Genomic DNA, 19,637 nt, shown 5'->3' with positions numbered 1-19,637 from the left:
CACTTAGCTGAACTCCATGAAGAATATCTAAAGTGGGGCTCAAAGATTCTTGCACCTCACATTACAAAAATTTTCAACAACATCATACAGGAGCTCCCCACAGATTGGAAAACTAGTTTGGCAATACCTCTTTTCAAGAGCGGTGATGTCAATAATTCCTCCAATTATAGGACCATCATGATAAACCATTTATTTGCAAAGCTATTTGGAAGCATGCTAAAAAACAAAATTAGCAAGTGGGCAGAAGAAAGAGATAAGTGTGCTAAAGGGAAAGCAGGTTTTAGACCTAAACATTCCATAGTTGATCATTGTACAATTTTAAGGCACATCATTGAAAAAGTTTGGGAGGAAAAGGAAGAAGTCTTTTGTTGCTTTGTTGATTTCAAAAAAGCATTTGACTTTGTTCCTAGGGATAAGCTTTGGCACAAAATGGAGGAACTTGGGGTTCCTAAACATTTGAGAGCAACTGTGCATAGGTTGTATGAAGAGGTGAAAGTCAAAATTAGAACTTTAGCAGGCATTTCTGAAAGTTTTAGAAGAGATATCGGGATCAAACAAGGTTGCCAACTGTCTCCTACCCTTTTTGGCTTATATATCGACAAGCTTGAGGAGTGGTTAAATTTGCAAGGGGGTGATGGTATCTATTTAGGCAAGTTTGTTATAAGGCTTCTTTTGTTTGTAGATGACCTTATTCTGATTGCTAAATCGGCTCCTGGTTTGCAAGAGAACTTACTATCCCTTGAAAACATAACCAGCATAAGTTCTACTTTGAAGGCAACATTCTTGAAGAAGTTGCGGATTACAAATACCTCAAAATTGACTTCAACAAAAATCTAAGCTGGAATGGTTGTAGAAAGAAAAGAACTTTGGGGGGTTGGAAAGCATTTTATGCTTTTCAAAATATGTGTAGAGAGACAGAGTTGTGGGACTAAAAAACCACTCAAACACTTTTTGGGCTTCTAGTGATTATGGTGATTCTCTATGGTTGTGAACTATGGGCTAGCAGTACATCCGACATGCAATGGAGACAAATTGAGAAAATTCAGAAGTGTTTGATTACAAACAAATTCAAGATTAAAAATGCAGTTCCTTATGCTATCTTGTTAAGTGAAACAGGGACTGCTCTTATTGAATCAGTTGCTATGGTGCAAGTCATAAGATATTTAAAAAAAAAATGAGCAAATGGAAGAGGGTAGATGGCCTAAGGTTGTCTTTAATGACAAATTGTGCAAGAGAAAAAAAACTTGGATGCAGCAAAATAAAAAATGGTTTAGTAAATGGGGTATTTGCTTGAACGCATGTCCCATAAACAGCAAATAGATAAAAGCTTTTGTTATGGAAAAGTTCCACAAGCGTACTTGGGATAAGGAGCTAGGAAGAAAGAAAAAGTACTATATTGAAGTGTTTAATCCCACTCATAGTCATCAAACAAAAGCATACATAGAGGCCAATATCCCTTAGAGAACCAAAATTCTTATTGCTCAGTTAAGGACTAATTCACATCAACTGCGTCGTGAAACAAGGCGCTGGAAAAGGCCAAAAGAAGTGTGGGAGGAAAGAGTATGCATTTTTTGTTCTTCCAGAAAAGTGGAAACAAAAAAACATTTCATTTTAGAATGTGAGGCCTTCAAAGACAACAGGGAAAATTATGCAGATATGTTGGCACCTAGGTCTTGGGATAATCTATTTAGTGAGGGGTTTGTCAAGAAGTTGGGAGCATTTATTTTGAAGCTTCACAAAAAAAGGGTCGAATACATCAAACAGATGAAGAAATAATCTGTCCCATAAACTATCTTTAGCCTCGTAAACATTAAAATAATTTATTTATTTATTTAATTTAATTTATATATCTATACTAATCTAAATAAAACTGAAAATAGAAAAACCAATACAAACACAACTTTTAAAACTTATATCTAAAACATAATGAAAAAACCATATAAATAGAAAAACCAATACAAACACAACTTTTAAAACTTGTATCTAAAACATAATGAAAAAACCATATAAATGCACCCATTCACATAAAGCAATGCACTATAAATGTGATACGAATTCAAAGATATATATTTTTTGCAATGTTTGAATTAAACAACTGTTGGGCAACTTTTACAAAATTCGTATGTGATAAAAGTTAACCAAATTTATGAATTTTCTCTTAGGAACTGTAACCGCAGAATATTGATTATAGCTTTGGCATTAACTAAACACAACAAAAAAAAATAACCGTGCCAGATAATTATGAATAAGAGTTTGGGGATTGAAATTACTGACATTAGGAAAATCTGAAGCATGCTTATTGCTACGCAAGTGGTTGCATGGTGAGTTGATGTGATGTAAATATATGTGATAAACCCTGTAGGTTCAAAATGAGTATTAAATTTTGATATCGATGTGATGTAAATATATGTGATAAACCCTGTAGGTTCAAAATGAGTATTAAATTTTGATATTAATGTTATGTTGATATCATGTCACAAATTAAGTATCAAATATCGATATTCATGTTGGGTCGATATTGATATTATGTAACAAAAAGTGCTTCAATGTATTTAGAGTTTTTAAAATCTTAATTAAAAAAATTAATTTTATTTAAATTTTATCTTCAATTATTAATCAATTTTTTAAATTTTAAATAGATTATCAAATTGCATAAAATTATATTTTTTTCTTGGATTATAATTATCTTTTTTTTCAGAGGGAAAATCAACATATGGCCGAGGCCAGCAGATTTTTACAACATATGGCCGAAGCCAGCAGATTTTTACAACATATGGCCGAAGCCAGCATAATTTCAGAATTTTTACGGCATAGCCGATACAAATCGTTCATACGGCCGAAGCCAGTAGATGACCAAAGCGCGGGGCCCACAACGAAACACCGCTGCAGGAATCGATCCCAACTGGGGGGTGCGAAAGCCAACCGCAAATTCAAAAGGCCGTTGCAAAGATAGTGTAGCAAAAGTTGTTTCGAATTTAATCATTGCATACAATAATGTTATTTGAATAAGACTAAATTATCTTTTGTAATGTGTTGATTTAAAAAGTTAATAAAAGGTTGATAATTTAATATATAGATTATTATATTTTTTACCATTTTATATAATATTTTTGAATATTTATAAATAAGGTAAAAATTTAATTGTTGTTGTATTTACAAGTACAAAGATTAATTTTGAAGGACATTCTTATGTCTATCGCAGATTCTATGCATCTAACAGAGATGGAGTAAAGTCAACTTGAATTTGCGATGTTGGAATATGAAATTGACATAAGCTCTGTAATTTTTAAAAATGTACATCATAATAACGCTGAAATCTAATGTGTAGTATGTTGTAAACTTTTCTATCTCTTATCACACAAGTGCTTCAGAAGATATAGAAGTCTCCTAGAGATAGCTTTTGGATTGATAGGAAATCAGTGTCTAAGACATCTTAATTAGTGTTGTCAAATTTATCTTAAAGACTTATAACACCATATTTTTTACATGTAATTCAAATAAGGTTGATTCAGAACCATTCATAAAGATACAATGTATGAACCAACGCACACGCAGGAATACACAGGAAATGATCCTCGGTCAGTGGTGGCCAAATCAGATTGAGAGCTTGCAGCAAATCAGTTGTTAAGACAGATGTAATGGTAGAAGACAATAGAGGAGAAATCCATCATACAAAGCTTAAGCATTAAGAATTTTGTGTATCTAGATTTAGAGAGAAACGGGAGTAAGGAAATTCTTATGGAATGCTAAGATACATGGAGCGTTTTTTAAAGACTTTATTTCCACATCAATACAAGCATTTTCCATCAATAACTTGATCTAAATGAATCTGCGGCTAATGAGAAATATGTCTAACATCTACATGACATGAAATCTAAAAATAATATTTAACATATATGAAAACACAAGGCGAGATGAACATACTGCAATCCAATAAGTTGGAATCACTAGAAAATTTGCATTAATTTTATGAGAAATGTGCATACATCAAGATTCATAACAATGCCTCCATGAAAACAGGAAAAGGCCCTTTCCAAGAGTTATTTCCAAAAATCCTAAATCTCTTTTAAGTGTTTCATCCCTCTATTTATAAGGAGAGGGTATATTTGAACAACAATTACAAAATATATCAACCGAGCTCCAACTGTCTGATCGGCTAGCTGTCTTGGAGTGCGATGGCTCTACTACCCAAAATGATTACAAGGGATTTGATTGCTTCTTTAAAATGCAACAAAGTACAAAATAAAAAAACATGGGAAAATTGAATGATGACCATAGAAAAATATCTCCATGCCAATTCCTGTGATCGCCTCTGATCAGGCCACGCCTTTTCCATGATGTTCCTCCTCTGTTACTCGGTAGGTTCACCTGTCATTTTCGCCTTAACTGCTTGAATTCCCCACTTTCTAGAGCTGGGATCGATCAACTGTTGGTTTCTTGTCACAATACAGAAACATAGATTGACCTGGTAGTCTTTCATTGCCTGACTGCGTGGAGCTCCATGCTGAGAAATTAATTCTCAGGTGACCTGCACACTGCTTCCTAAGTCCCATACCTCCATTTATCTCACTGAAGACGTGCGTCAAAGCACAGAGATGGCTTGTATCACTTCAAGGCAGACCCAACACTCTTTCCTGTGGATCGTGGTCCTTGTTGCCTTGACCCAGTGATCTTTGATAGTTTCCATTACTCCTAAGACCAACTCCTCTATTCCCGCATTCAATCTTGCAGCTTCCAACCCATACGCCTTTAACTCTTTGTACCGTTCTTATCAGAGAAATTCCATATCACAATCTTCACAGTGGTGCAGTATTCTAATCTTCTGATTGCCGACCTCTGATATGACGAGCTCCTTCCGCTTAGCCCTTCCCGCATTTCTCACCATAGGACCGAGGGTCATGACCTACCGCTTAGCCTTGAGGTGCTAGAGCGTTTTTGATCCTGCTGGGGGTTATTTTTCCTTTGTTAAGTGCTTAACGCCATTGGTTCTTTGAGTCTTTACAATTGTAGTGTCAGTGCAATATCAGAGCCCCCCTATTGGAACTTTTTCAAGTATCAAGTGTTACAAAGTGTCGGCATCCTTAACCTCTAATATGCTGACCTCTGATATGACGTCATCATTGTTGGAAATAATACTGAGAGGGGGATGAATCAGTATTATCATATCAATAATTTTATTTGTCAAACAGATTTATATACGCTACTTCAGTGAAGTGAACTAGCGTGTACACGCGACTGTGCTTAAGGAAACAAGCATATATGCATAGAACTTGTGATTTAGACAATTTATCATGTGTTGAGCATAAACCAGTATATCAGAGATTTATTAGACAGTGCAGTAGAAGCAGAGTAAAGCATCACACATAAGCAACACACATGAACACCAAGATTTAAGGTGGAAACCCAATGTGGGTAAAAACCACCTGCTGCTGTTGTCTCTATCTTCTTTTAATAATAAGAAAATCTGCTTATAATCTTGTACTGGTGCATACTCATACCAGTACGCAGGCTTCTTCTTGCAGATGGTTACAACCTTCTCTCGTTCTCCAGCTTCTATTGGAAGGGAGCTACAACACCCTAGCTCTTGTACTAGCCAATATGTTTACTAGTACGTAGGTGCCAGCCTACAGAAAACTCCACTCTTCCACTAGGGACCACGTTTCATGAATTTTCAAACTGGATACTCCTGGATCACAACACCACAAACTAAAGGCCACGTTTCATCAAATTTTCATACTAGACCCATCAAAGCTTTTAAACTTAAACTACATCAACCAATATTCAGTTAATCTGAACAATCAGATCACTGACACCAGAACACTGTACTAAACCCAGAACCCTGCATCATCATTCAGAACCAGCTATAACCTCAAAAATCATGCATTAGAATGTATACGCTACTTGGCTGCACCCAAACTGTGTGTGTACACTACTTTCGTTAATTGAACCTGTGTATACCTTTAAAACTACTGCAAACATAAAATTTTGAATCAAGTCTATACCAACTATCAATATTCTAAATATCTATTGTCAACTTTCATAGCTTTACACAGGCGGGGACAGAGATCATTTCTTCTCACTTATACAATCAATCAATCAAATTCCAGCCTCCTTATGCATTTAGTTTTACATTCAGATATAAGAGGACTTCATTGACAGACAACAGCAAAAATAACATAATTTAATCAGATAGAGCAATCATATTTGAAAAGAAACTTTTCTTTAGTATACGCTACTTGAAGGAATCGAACTTGCGTGTATACACTCTTTAGCTGAGATGAACCTGCTTACAGATCTGCATATTGACTTAGAATTTTGCTGCAATTCCATACTTCAGACAAACCCAGATCATGATAGGTAATGGATAGAACAGGCGCAAAACATCAGATCTAGTCTCATCCAATATCAGATCATTCAAGAATAAGTCATTTCAAGTCTCATGATTCCTGATCCAATATTGAACTCAAGGTGCACATGTATATTTCAGATCTAGTCCCAAACATAACCCTAGAACATAAAATATACTTCAAATAGAAGTATTCCTTAGAATCTTATTGCTTGCGCACATGGCCTAATGATCTTCTCCTCCTTATATACTCTTAGGCCTTTATCAATACCTTGGACCAAAACCACTTAGGACCAATACCTTGGACCAAATATCTAGGGTCAATACCTTGGACAAAATACCTTGGACCAATACCTTGGATCAAAAATACCTTGGACCAAATACCTCGGACCAAAAACTTAGTTTTCCAACATGTATGCACTTTTCCTCCTGTTGTTATAGACATTTTTGTGCCTTACAGCTCTAAGCATGAAATGTCCATAAACCAAGGGCTCCTAAGTCCCTAAAAGTGTTGTTCTAACTCCTAAAGGAACAAGGTCAACAAATTACAGCTTCTCCCAGAAGTTCTCCACCAGAAACTGCTCAGAATCAGTCAAATCAGGATCATTTCAGCTGCCCCACTAGCCAAGTGCGTTGCGTAGCACCCAAGTCCACTAGCTAGATGCGTTGCAACGCACCTAAATGCACTACTAGGGTGCGTTGAGCGGGAAATGACAAGTGGCAAAGTCATTCCACGAGGTGGAGAGACAATGGAAGCTTCCAGAATCTTCTCCAATGACACTTGCCTCACTGAATTCGACCAAGGATGAGTAAGAGGCTCTCAGTCTCCAAGTGGAAGCAAGAACTGACAGAGAGAAGACACTAGTCAAATCATAAGCTGACTCATACTTCTTGCATACATCTATATATGGATCCCTCATCCCAGAGATCCAGAGGCTGGAATTTTGTACATTGCAAAGAATTGCTGTTGGTTTTGAGATAGATATCAGAGTATTGGGTGATTTATGCTTTGTTGGAGGTGAAGAGGGGCTTCTCTGCTGGGAGGTTGATGCTGGATCAGGAATCATCGGTTGTAACTCCTCCTGGATCTTCTTGTTATATCAATAAAACTATTTGAGTTTCTCCTACATGCTTGTGTATCATTGATGTTTGTTACATTTGTATGTTTAGCTTAAATCTGATCCTAAGCTTTTTATGAATATAAACCCATGTCTTTGTATAGTTTCCTTCTTCTGTGATCTTGCAGGTACTTGGTGAAGCTGGGCAAGTAAGGGAGCAGGTAGCTGGAAGCTGTCAAAGAGGAGAGAGACTGGATCAAAGGACTAGCGCAAGACACAGGTTGGTTCATCCTATTTCTCTTTGTTTATAGTTCATAAAGAAGAATACAAAAGTAGTTTTCTCTGTTTGTTTCTAAGGTCACTGTCACACCTTAGTGGGATAGGGTCGTTCTGAATAGACACTTTTCTCGTTAACAAAATGTCGACTCCCCTGGGGAGCGATTGTCTAGTTAGTTTGTTTGTGTTTCTCTTGTTGTTTGTTTCATAAACTTAGAAGTAGCAAATCGCACTGCATTTGCCATTAACAAATGCAAAGTAGACATCTGCTACTTCAATCCATTCACTGGATCTGTTTATGATTTGAACAGCTGATTCACAAATGATCTGATTACCCTTTGTGATAGCTCTTAGACCTTCTTTAAATCTACCCTCTGATTGTGCATTACTGATTGCTTTTACTCGGCCAAAAACCATAGATTAAACTGCAAACCGTGACCCAGAACCCGGATAGAATTCTCGTTTCTGCCCCAGCGCAGGTACTGTGAAGAGTTCCTGCATTTCAGCGCAGTTCCCGAGAGGGCAACCTGCGTTGCAATCCAGTTTCTCTGTGTAACAGGTGCGCTGATCAGCCTAGCCTTGTGCAGCTGAGGTTCTAGTGCTTCATTCTTTCCAGTTTTGTCTCTGATTTTTGCAGCCTGTGATCAGTGTATGTGTCTGTTTAAAAACCCCTTTTCTTTGCCGTAATTCCGCCTCAGTTGTACAAAAAGACTATAGATGTTTTTTGTGTGTTTGTTACGTCGTTTACAGTTTTCCATTGCAAAAGTATAATAGTCGTACTGTTGTCCTTTGATTTAGATCTGTCGCAAGTGTCGATTTTGATCATAGGAGAAAGTTTATTTGTTGTTGATAGTCGATTATGCTTTTACTTTTGCCTTTGGCTTGAATTTGTGACTTTCTAGTGTCGAAACGAGTATTTATTTCAAAATCATAAAGTGTCGTAATCGTGTCTACCTTTTGATTTCGAAAAGAAGCTTGTTTGTGTTTGTCACTTGAAAGAAAATTCAGATTTGTACAACAACTTTATTTTTAGGCATCAATATTAAGAAAGTAAAAAACAAAACACATGCATGTGCATTTGCATATTGGCAGTCTGTTTGGCTTGATTTAGGAAAAGTGCATTTACAGTGTGCTCTTTGCTCTTTGCGAAAAGATTGTGTCTTTCTTTTCCCTTGTAGCTAGGATTTTCATTGCTGAAAAGAGATAAAAGTTTGTTTATCATCTTTAGATTGCATTTTAGGAATTACATCTACATCTCGTGGTGATCCCAAAAGGCAAACTTCATAAGAAAGATCAACTTAAAATAAACTCAATGAACTTAACAACGCTTTGGAACTTAACGCACAACATTTAGAGGTCTAGGCTAGAGACGTATTCCGGCGTCGTAAAACCTGGTAACTGTTGTCCTCACTGATGGTTGGGTGATTCCTCCACTTTGAGATGATAAGTGCCAGTACGGGTTTGTGCTCCCAAGTACCGTCGAGTATATATTGGGAGACCCCTATAGGCTTAAAACCTTTTATCCATAGGAAGCCGTGTCGGCCGCCCTACTGATCGCAATGCACCGAAAACAACATTCGGGAAGATTGACTGCCGTACCGTAAAACGTATTCTGTAGTTTTGCGATTGGTTTGGTACTCCCTCTACCTAGACCTCCAGAGCAGTCCCTTTCGTTCCTTTTCAGACTCCTTAACGGAAAAGGTCCATCTGAGCACTTGTCACTTCAGGCTCATTAAAAATCGAAGGAGACTAGAGTCATCTTTTGTTTTTTCTCGACTCTTAAAAACTAAAAAAACAAGTTGTGTCAAAGCATGTTAAAATTTATTTTAAACGGAATATTCATACCCTTTTCCTACGTTGATCTTGGGGTTGAGAAAATGGAGCCTACCAACCAAGGAATTCCCCTTGGTGGAAATCCTAGTCCTTTCTCCTCTTGGGGAGATGTTGGTGCGCCCCATATGGCCACATTGTCGCTTCCAGGACTGACAATTGGCTTGCCAGTATGGCTCTTCTCAACCAATGTCGTTCAGAACACCACTATTCTTGAACAATCGAATCAGCAATTAGATGAGTCCAGAGTTACCCACCAGCCTTCTACTTCCTCTAATTCTTCCTCTCCTCCTTCCTCTTCGCTTGATGGAACTGGTAAAGCTAAAAGCCAAGTTCCTAAGGAGAAGAAGGAAAAGAAGAAGAAAGAGAAAAAGAAGAAGGAGCCAAAGGCGAATGGAGGAAAACGAGTGTCGTCTAACGAAAATCCACACACAGCACCGACCAGGCCTAAATCGCCATGTGTCATTTGCAAAGGAGACCACTTTCACAGAGATTGTCCTTGCATCCCCCGGATACTAAGGGACTGGTCTCCTTGTTTGCACAATCCGGTGTCATCAACCTCTGGTGATCATGTTGAAAGCACACCGTCAACTAGTGAAAGTGAAGCCCCAGGACAAAAAGGGAAAGCTAGATTTCCTTGTAAACTGTGCGAAGGCGATCATGCCCTCCACCGTTGTCCCTTCTTAGATGAAGCTAAAAGAGTTTTGGATGATCGTCCGGTTTCACCGTTATGACTTCCTCCTGGATATAAAAAACTCTTGCTGAGTCCGTCACTAGTTGAGAATCCAGCTGGCCCGCTCAGGTGGTCAGCTGAAGCGCCTATCATTGAAGATAAACCATCTGAATCCATACCAGACGAAAGTCAAAAGGTCGAGGCGGCAGTTGCCCTGGTCTTACCTTCAGAGGTTTTATCTTCGGATGATACAGTCACTGAAGAGAACAAGGATGACACCATCCAAATTCTCTTCATCAACACAAACTCCGACAAACATGGGGGAAATCTACCCATTCCTTTACCAAAGGAAGGAAGTTCGTCAGAGCCATACCCGACCGTCTACTCGGTCCCACCTCCAAGCAACCTAGTTGTCTCCTTCGACTGGAATAAACTAGGCAGACCCCGTTTGCCAGCAAGCATACCATTCCGAATTATCATTCAAATATATAGAATGGTCATGGCTGGTACCATCATAGATGAGGGGGCTTCTGTGAGTATCCTTTCCTCTATTGCTTGGAAAGCGCTTGGTTCGCCATCGCTTTCGCTTGAGATGAGAAATCTGACAGGCTTTGATAAAGGAACCAGTCGACCTTTAGGGATCCTTCCCGATGTGCCCATAACATTGAGAAGGAAGACGGTTCGCATGAACGTCATGGTAGTTCAAGGACCCTTGGATTATAACCTACTCCTTGGACGAGACTATATTTATTGCATGGGAGCCATCGTCTCCTCACTCTTTAGAGTAATGTGTTTTTCGCACGAAGGAAGAGTGGTCAAGCTCGTGGACCAACTTTCATTTCCCGGGTCACGCATAGCAAATAGTCATATACCGTCCCTAAATGGTCTCTTCACGCAAGAAATGTCTCAATCCCCAGTCCGTCCTCCCGATAAGTGCGAGTAATTCGGAGGGATATGACTGAAACCCAGGGGGCATGGGTCCTGGTCTGCTTCGGCAGGAAAACTTCGGGTATAGGGTAGGTTTCCGTGAGAGAATATGACTAGTCTGTACCCCGTCCGTCGGTGGAAGAGGGGTTATTCTAGAATAAGATTCTCTTGTCAAAGTTATGTGAGTTAGCGGACGTCGTCGCTCACCTTTGTTTATCTCGGTAGACATCGCTGAAGAAGTGTTTTGTTTGTGCCTCGAATAGAACAATCTTTGGGTGACCTGTAAGAGGTAGGCCTCTCCCGATAGAAAAAATGTTTTGTCTGCAAATTGAGGGGTAACCTTGAAACCATATTTTATACCTGGGGGCATGCAAACCTTTTGGAGTGCAAGCGAAGGGCGACTACTTATTTTTTAAATTTTTAGGTCCTCCCTTTAAACCCGTAGGCTAACCCTTTAAACTCGTAGGATTAGTCGTCACCTAACTTGCATAAAGAAAGGATGTGGGGCAAAAATCTAAAAGTTGCCGTTTTATATGAGACATTCTTATCATATGACTGGATTAATCGAGCAGTTTTAGCGCATAGTTCAAGCTCGTTAAAAAATAAACATAAGATATGAACAAATGTTTCCACCCGCGTTTAAGATCGTTAAAAAATGAACTATTCCCCGGTAAATAACCACCGTGAATGAAGCATTTCAGCCATTAAAGCCTTGGTCGTGTTTGCACCGTCACCTCCACTTTTCCATTGGCCGATCATTCACCTCCATTTGATTGTTTACCCATTTTGAGGAACAGCTGCGAAGAGTGATTTCACTAGCCATCCTTGTGACACTGCCGTGATTGGAAAATTCCAACCCTTACCTGGAATCAGCTGCTACCCATTTTATCACTCGTTCCTCAAAAGACGAGTCTTCTTTAAGCTCTTTTCAACTGACTCGTAAAATATGAAAAGATTGCCGAGTTTTGGCCTTCCAGCTCATTAAAGCGACAGGAAGTGCTATCCCTCCTCTAGATTTTAATCTTTTTGGACCTGAGGGATTATTGCACAAAAAGATCGAGCGCTTGTTTTGTTCGGCTCGTTAAAACTATCGAAAATTCATCCCTTCTGTATTGTTTTATACTTTTTCGGACTTAAGGGATTAGATGACGAAAAAGGAATTTCGGAGTTACCTTTACTTACCTTTTCAGACTCTCTAAAAATGAAAAGGACCGAGTTATCTTTGTCGTTAGACTCGTTAAAAAGATTAATAGCGAAAAACTTGTCTTTAGACGAGAACGAGTTTCACTATCGCTAGGCTCGTTAAAACATAGCGATGGGTTTGCCCGAAGGGCAAATTATAGAACAAGCATATGTTATCCTCCTCAAGCTTGACAAAAATAAAGAGGTACTGGTCAGCAATGACTGGGGAAAAATTGGGAAGAAAACTCAAAGAATCTTTATTGGTAGCAAGTCGCTCTTGAACATGACACTTCCACTCCGTGCCCGAGTCGGGTTGGGTTGTTTCATTCACCGGTCACATCACCATGGTCACGCCATACCATCCACATTTGGGGTAAATGCTACCAATCCATCACATAAGTGTCGCCGACATGTTCAAGAGAAGTCATCCAGAGAAGTCACCTGTGTCCCATCCACTACCATATATTATACTTCATTCTTTCATGACCACCATCCTGAGCCATATATCATCAGATCGTTTTCACCTCCATCAAAATCATTTGCTCCATTCCGTGTCATTGATGTGGGATTCATTAAGGCCCTCCTTTGACGGATCGCTTCTTGTCGACATCAGCTCATTATCCAAGAATTTGATCTAGGAACACCCCATTCAGTACTTTGAAGCTTGCATGCCTCAATGGCAAGTTTCTCACTTCCGGCGACAGGTATACATCAATGACCTTCGACCGAAAGATTTTGCGTGGTGTTCGACGCCAAGTCCTTTATTCACACCACGTGAATTGTACTGCAATACCTTGAGGGTCATTATCATTATCGGTGATTCCTCTCGCGCTTGTTAACAGTTTACATCATTGACTGGTAATCAAGCGATGTCTTTCCATGTTCGACTTCAAGACATTTCTCGCATGGATCGACTTGTACTTCGAGTGAAGATCGGACGAGATTGAAGACCCCAGATCTAGTTTCATCCATCCGGGCTGCGATATATATTTAGGAAAATAAAGACATTGAAATGTACAGCACTGCAGCACAGATAATCATCCTACCAAAAGGATGATGGCTCTATCATAATCATCAGTCTACCATCAGACGATTGTCTGTCCTATGTACATGAAAATGAATTTATAAAACTGAGCATGGGAATGCCCGCCTCAGCTAGATCATGAAAACAGTATGAAGATAATGTATTGTATTGTATCTTATTACAGGTCTCCTCCCAGCATTGAAAGAACTTCGGATCCTCCTAATAAAGCATTTCACCCGATAAACGGCCTCATACTTTAGGGGGCAACTGTTATAGACATTTTTGTGCCTTACAGCTCTAAGCATGAAATGTCCATAAACCAAGGGCTCCTAAGTCCCTAAAAGTGTTGTTCTAACTCCTAAAGGAACAAGGTCAACAAATTACATCTTCTCCCAGAAGTTCTCCACCAGAAACTGCTCAGAATCAGTCAAATCAGGATCATTTCAGCTGCCCTACTAGCCAAGTGCGTTGCATAGCACCCAAGTCCACTAGCTAGATGCGTTGCAATGCACCTAAATGCACTACTAGGGTGCGTTGAGCGGGAAATGACAAGTGGCAGAGTCATTCCACGAGGTGGAGAGACAATGGAAGCTTCCAGAATCTTCTCCAATGACACTTGCCTCACTGAATTCGACCAAGGATGAGTAAGAGGCTCTCAGTCTCCAAGTGGAAGCAAGAACTGACAGAGAGAAGAAACTAGGCAAATCATAAGCTGACTCATACTCCTTGTATACATTTATATATGGATCCCTCATCCCAGAGATCCAAAGGCTGGAATTTTGTACATTGCAAAGAATTGCTGTTGGTTTTGAGATAGATATCAGGGTATTGGGTGATTTATGCTTTGTTGGAGGTGAAGAGGGGCTTCTCTGCTGGGAGGTTGATGCTGGATCAGGAATCATCGGTTGTAACTCCTCCTGGATCTTCTTGTTATATCAATAAAACTATTTGAGTTTCTCCTACATGCTTGTGTATCATTGATGTTTGTTACATTTGTATGTTTAGCTTAAATCTGATCCTAAGATTTTTATGAATATAAACCCGTGTCTTTGTATAGTTTCCTTCTTTTGTGATCTTGCAGGTACTTGGTGAAGCTGGGCAAGTAAGGGAACAGATAGCTGGAAGCTGTCAAAGAGGAGAGAGACTGGATCAAAGGACTAGCGCAAGGCACAGGTTGGTTCATCCTATTTCTCTTTGTTTATAGTTCATAAAGAAGAATACAAAAGTAGTTTTCTCTGTTTGTTTCTAAGGTCATTGTCACACCTTAGTGGGATAGGGTCGTTCTGAATAGACACTTTTCCCGTTAACACCTGTGAAAGTGCGTGTATGCGTTATACGCTCTTTTTGTTCTGTTAACCTGCGTGTATACGCTCCTTGGACAAAGTGAACCTGCGTATACCTCTCTTTCTTCATTCTTTGGAGTCTGATCTATAATCTTTTGCTGTTAACCTGTTGTACTGTGAACTGTCATCTGAGTGAGTTGCCATCAAGGACAACACCTGTATCATAATGCCAACAATATCCCCCTTTGGACTTGATGGCAACAACAATACCAAGACACTCTCCCCCTTTGACATCAAGGGCAAAGGGTGGACCAAGATATTCTCCCCCTTTGATATACATTATGTTGTCCATGCTCCCCCTGAGTACATGCTGAATTCTCTGATTGAGCTCCCCTTTGTACATGTTGAGATGCACTACACCATCCATGCTCCCCCTGAGCACATGCAGAGTCTGCAAAAATATTTTCGAAAGGAATAACATGACTCTATAATTCAATTATGTGAGTATGACCTTCCTATCACCAATGACTCACACATACATCCATCTCCCAACCAAGTGGGGATATACCAAATTTGACTCATCCACCCAACCAAGTGGGGATATACCAACTGTTTATACATGACATATATGCAAATAAAAATTACATCATCCATCCCATGCAAAGTGGGGATACAAATTACATCATTTGTCCAAGAGGACTCATTCAAATGTATGAGAAGACATATCACACCCTAGACTTTTACATGACTTAAGCAATAAATGGTATAGATATCTGAAGCCATAGTTGGACTTAAAAACCAAAATGCCAACAATGCAGAATGCACGTGAAGGCTAATGCTCCCCCTAAACCTGTGCTACCTGTGCATTGTTAACAAGTCAATGATCAAGGCATCTTTGTCAGTCAGATAAAAATTAATGAACAAAGCATATCGATAGACTGTAATCATCAACATCAGACAGAGCACTCATATCAGAGCCCGCCCCACTGTTTTTTCTGTCTAAAAAACATATACGCTCCTTGACCCACAGAATCTCGTGTGTGTACGCAACTATACTTCATGAAACACACGTATAATAACCTTTCTCTAAAAAAAATGGATTTAACAACAGGATGATGCAGCAACTAGTCCTAGCTTTTGTCTGAGATATTCAAATGTTTCTTTGGGCAGTGGTTTAGTGAATATATCAGCAACCTGTTCTTTGGAGGCAACATACTCCAATTTGACCTTTTGTTCAAGCACTTGTTCATGTAGAAAATGGGACTTGATGGGTATGTGCTTGGTCTTGGAGTGCATGACTGGATTATTTGAAATATTGATGGCACTTGTATTATCACATAAAATGGAGATGGGTGGAGTACATGTGATCTAAATGTCTTGCAAAGTTTGCATAATCCAAAGTAATTGTGTGAAGCAAGATGCAGCAACCGCATATTCTACTTCAGCTGTAGATATAGCAATTGAACTTTGTTTCTTGCTGAACCAAGACACTAACATGGAACCCATATAGAATGCACCAACACTAGTGCTTTTTCTATCATCAACACTTCCTACCCAATTTGCATTTGTATATGCATGAAGAGTAAGATCTACATCTCTAGGATACCACAAACCAAAGTCCTGAGTTCCTTGAAGATATTTGAAAATTCTTTTGACTGCCTGAAGGTGTTATTCTTTTGGATTTTCTTGGAATCTTCCAACTATTCTTACTGCATGCATGATGCCAGGTCAGGTACTTGTTAGATAAAACAGACTGCCAATCATCTATAAGTTGGTTGATGTACTGTTGTTGATTCATCATCTGAGCTGAGACTGCATCCTGTTACCATTAGGGTACATACAGGTTTAGAATCTTCCATTCCATACCTTTTCAAGATCTGTTTGAGATATTTGGTTTGTGAAAGAAAAATACCATTTTTATTTTGTTGAACTTGTAGACCAAGAAAATAGGTAAGTTCACCAAGCAAGGACATTTCAAATTCTTGTTGCATTACTAAAGCAAAATTCTGACTCATGATTATTCATTACAACTAAAAATGATATCATCAACATAAACAATAATAATTAGCAATTTATCAGTTTCAATCTTTGTATATAGATTGCTATTTGTTGAACCTTTTGTAAAACCTTGTTGGTGTAGATATTTGTCAAGGCGGTAATACTAGGCCCTTAAATCCTGTTTCAGACCATAGAGAGCCTTTTTGAGTCTGGATACAAGTTTTGCATCATTTCCAAGAATGAATCCTTCTGGTTGTTCAATATAAATTTCTTCTTCTAAATATCCATTAAGGAAAGCTGATTTTACATCCATTTGGTATACTTTGAATTTATGAAAGCTAGAAAGAGCAAGAAACATCCTTATGGCTTCAAGTCTGGCAACAGGTGCAAAATTTTCTTCAAAATCTATACCTTCTTGTTGAACATACCCTTTACAAACAAGTCTGACCTTGTTTCTAATGACTTCTCCATTTTCATTCAGCTTGTTTTTGAATATCCATTTAGTTCCTATAATATTTTTATCATGAGGTCTAGGAACTAATTCCCAAGTATCATTCTTTTCAATTTGCTCAAGTTCTTCATCCATGGCCTTGACCCAACATTCATCTTTGCATGCTTCATTTATATTTTGAGGTCCGGTGGAGGATAGTAATACTAGATAGCTTGAGGTCCCTGTAATAGTTCTTCTTGTCTGTACACCTACCTCTTTTTCCCCTAAAATTTGAGTTTCTGGATGATTTTTCTGAACATACCTGGATGGAGTTTTTTCTTCTACCATTATCTCTTCTTCTGGTGCTTCATTGGTTTCTTCTTCAATATCATTTTGATTTGATGTGGGAAAATAGTCCCCATCTTCTTCATTGTCATAATCTTCTGTTTTTATCTGTTTTGGATTTTTGCATGCTTCATCAACTACAACATCAATGCTTTCAATAATTTTCCAAGTATTTTATTATAACATTTATATCCTTTACTTCTGGAAGAATAACCAAGAAGAATACCTTCATCTGTTCTGAGTTCAAACTTACCAAGTTTTTCATCAATCCTTTTGATAAAACATTTGCTTCCAAAAACTTTAAAGTATTTTACAGTAGGATTCTTACCATACCAAAGTTCATGTGTAGTTTGAGTGCTATTTACCCAAACATTTTCTTTGTTGAGAATAGTCACAGCAACAAATGCAGCTTCACCCCGAAAGGTTGCAGGAGTTCCAGACTCATCTAGCATAGCTCGAGACATTTGTTGAACTGTTTTGTTCATTCTTTCTACCACACCATTGTGTTGGGGAGTCCTTGCAGTGGAGAATTGCCTTTTTATTCCATGTTGTTCACAAAAGTCAAAGAATTCATCTGATGTAAATTCCCCTCCTCGATCAGATCTAAGGCATCTAATTTTTCGATCTGATTCATTTTCAACCAAAGATTTAAAGGCTTGGAACTTTTCAAATGCTTCATCTTTATGCTTTAGAAGACCCATCCAACACATTCTGGAAAAATCATCAATGAACAAAATAAAGTATTCTTCTCCTCGAGGTGACTTTTTCCTTGATGGTCCACATAAATCAGTATGGACAATTTCAAGAGGCTTACTAGCTGACCCTTCTTTTTCCATGAAGTGAACTCTGGTTTTCTTACCAATTTGACATGGTTTTCATATTGTATTTTCTGGGATGTTGATATCTGGAAGGTCACGAACAACGTTGAGTCTGCATGCTTTTCTTATTTGAGAAAAGCTTAGATGTCCCAATCTTCTATGCCACAGCCAGTTTTCATCATTTTTGCTTAGATAACACTGTTGTTGTCCTTCCTTGAGTATGTATAAGTTGTCTGGAGTTCTCGTACCTTTGATCATGGTCTTTCATGTATCAATATCACGAACGACACATCCGTTTGATCGAAACACCACTTCATTTCCTTGATCACACATTTGACTGACATTGAACAGGTTATGCTTTAAACCGTCTACAAAATAACATTTCCAGCTTTAACCTTTTCTTTCAAGAAAATAGAACCTTTACCTTCTATGATAGCAAGAGTTTCATTTCCAAATGAGACATTCTTTTCCTTTTCCAATTATATGAGTGAAGTTTTTCTTTGTCACTTGTCATGTGTTTGGAGCATCCATTGTTAATGTACCATTGATTTTCTTGTCGTTCTACATACAAGGCTATACAACATCTTTCTACTTGAGATTCTTTCCTTCTCCATATCTTGGGATTTAATGGTGTTTTCTCCTTTTGAGATGTTTGCCGAAATTTGCTCCTGCGTTCAGATTCTTCATGACCAAAGTTGTTATAGATTGAACATTCTATTTCATTTTCAAGAGGAGAAAACTTATTATAGCAACTTCTCTTGATCCTTGTTACATTCCTTTGATTTTGTGCTTCTCTAGTCATGATGGTTTTGTAAGCAATGCATTGAGCAGCTTTGTGCCCAAAATTATGACATGAAAAACATTGCCCATTAAAGAAGTTCCTGCAACTATTAACCTGGTGATTGTAATTTCTATTGATATTCATCTTTGGAGCAATGTAAGTATGATTTTTCTGAGTTTGGTTGTGGCTTCTATTCATCCTTGGAGTAAATTGAGTATGATTTACCTAGTGATAGGCTTTATACCTTTGTTGGCGATTGTCATACTGTTCACTGGTCTTTGCTGCATCAAGATAGCTTTTGGTGGAGGTTGAAGGCTTCTGTGATTGAGATGCTTCTTCAGTATATCCAAGACCTGTCTTTATCAGTGAAGAACGCTAAACTTTGATCATTTCATTTAAAGTTTCTAATCCTTTAGCAAATCTAAGATTGAGAGATTTTGTTTTCTCAAGATCCTTTCTTAGACCCACAATTTCACATTCTAATTTTTCATTGTGTTTTTCCTTTTCAACAAGTTGGTATGTTAAGGTATCTATAATCATATTCTTTTCTTCTAAACAGATTTTGAGTTTATAGATTTCTTCATGAAGGTCTTCCTCTTCTAAAGCATCCCAAAAATTATCATCGTCATAAGCCATGAGAAGTCTATAATCATCACTATTAGATAA

The sequence above is a fragment of the Pinus tabuliformis genome, chromosome 8 (genome assembly GCF_031772625.1).
Source record: "Pinus tabuliformis cultivar Carrire ecotype Pingquan chromosome 8, CPIR1, whole genome shotgun sequence".
NCBI classification, from domain to species: Eukaryota; Viridiplantae; Streptophyta; class Pinopsida; order Pinales; family Pinaceae; genus Pinus; species Pinus tabuliformis.
This window is presented reverse-complemented; position numbering follows the sequence as displayed.